Consider the following 2,161-nt stretch of genomic DNA (forward strand, 5'->3'; position numbering starts at 1 on the left):
TCCAGATGTGTAAGCTGCCCAAGCCACACGCACTCATGCAACCCCATACCATCAGAGATGCAGGCTTCTGAACTGAGCGCTGATAACAACTTGGGTTGTCCTTGTCCTCTTTAGTCCGGATGACATGACATCCCAGTTTTCCAAAATTCCTGTATGTGATGCAGTGCCGTCTAAGGGCCCGAAGATCACGGGCATCCAGTATGGTTTTCCGGCCTTGACCCTTACGCACAGAGATTGTTCCAGATTCTCTGAATCTTTGGATGATATTATGCACTGTAGATGATGATAACTTCAAACTCTTTGCAATTTTTCTCTGAGAAACTCCTTGCTGATATTGCTCCACTATTTTTCGCCGCAGCATAGGGTGAATTGGTGATCCTCTGCCCATCTTGACTTCTGACAGACACTGCCACTCTGAGAGGCTCTTTTTATACCCAATCATGTTGCCAATTGACCTAATAAGTTGCAAATTAGTCCTCCAGCTGTTCCTTATATGTACATTTAACTTTTCCAGCCTCTTATTGCTACCTGTCCCAACTTTTTTGGAATGTGTAGCTCTCATGAAATCCAAAATGAGCCAATATTTGGCATGACATTTCAAAATGTCTCACTTTCAACATTTGATATGTTATCTATATTCTATTGTGAATAAAATATAAGTTTATGAGATTTGTAAATTATTCCATTCCTTTTTTACTCACAATTTGTACAGTGTCCCAACTTTTTTGGAATTGGGTTTGTACAATAAAATTCTGATTTTTTTTTTCTTTCATATGTGCTTATATGGGCTCCTTATATCATTTGGTTCTTCTTTTGGAGTTTCTAAGTGTCATTTTTTGGAAAGACATCTAAATTTATCTTGAAAAAAGCTTGCAGAAAGTATAGATTTTTGAGAATCACCCTTCAATCTTTTGGTTTACTTTGCTGGATATAGCAAATTATGACAAAATAAACATTTGAAACAAGATAAATGGTCTATGCTTAATATCATGAAGTGTGCGACTAATCGCGATTAATCACAGAAAAAGGATGTGATTAATCAGATTAAACATTTTAATCGATTGACAGCCCTAATTTTTTTATATATATTTTATATTGAACCAACATCATACCAAGTCAATACTCTCTCAGTGATCAATAAAACTCTCATTCAAACAGATAGACAGGCAGGATAGTTCAGGTTAATTGTTTATTCAACAACTGTTCCAAACCAATTTGGCAGCAAAAATCAGTATCATGAGATTTACCTCATATTGTGACATAGGCAAAATAAATTTTTGCTGTCGGCCGGAAATCTCCTATGACCTAAACTGCTACTTTTTAGGAAATTAAAAAACAAACAAACAAAAAAAAAAAAAACCCACTGTATTTAAATAAATAATAAACACTGTTTTCTCAAAGTTGGTATTGTGGCTTTATTGAATACAGATATACATTTATATAAATTGGGTGAAAAAAATAGTTTGTCTTCGTAATCTTTAATCAAAATCTGAACATTTACTTCTGCTCTAGAATGGCATTCCTTTTCTGATGACATCAGTTTGACAGCTTGGGCAGAATATACTTAAACACACCCCTCCAACCGTTAGATTGCTATGAGTGAGAGACAGAGAGGAGGAGCGCAAACATAAAACCATGCCCTCTATTCAGTATTCCGTTTCAGATGGAAATATGTCACTACACTGAAATTAAGTTGGCAGCAACTTCTGGTTCAGGCCACTTTAACATTAGGGCTGCCCCCTAATATATGCCCCCTCCGTGAATAACAGATTGTTAATGGCTAGTCTATACAATACATCGGACAGGACATCTAAACGCTCGCCTATCATTCATCGACCTCTCAAATATGGCTTATCATCTGAAATATGTAAGTATTAGCAACTTTACATGGCCGCTCAATCTAATGTTAAAGGGGTCCTATTATGCTTTTTCACTTTTTTAATTTTAGTCAGTGTGTAGTGTGTATGTTTGGGCATAAAAAAGATCTTCAAACTTACAAATCTCAAAGTCCACTCCAAAGGGAGATATTTCGTTTTTAAAAAATCCCATTTCAAGAACTACAACAAACGGCTCGTTTGGACTACAGCGTTTGTTTTCCAGGTTTTGTGATATCACAAAGTGGCCCATTAGAATATCATTAAAATAATTCCCGCCTATGGAA

The sequence above is a fragment of the Sinocyclocheilus grahami genome, unplaced genomic scaffold (assembly GCF_001515645.1).
Source record: "Sinocyclocheilus grahami isolate Dianchi unplaced genomic scaffold, SAMN03320097.WGS_v1.1 scaffold866.1, whole genome shotgun sequence".
Classification (NCBI taxonomy): Eukaryota; Metazoa; Chordata; class Actinopteri; order Cypriniformes; family Cyprinidae; genus Sinocyclocheilus; species Sinocyclocheilus grahami.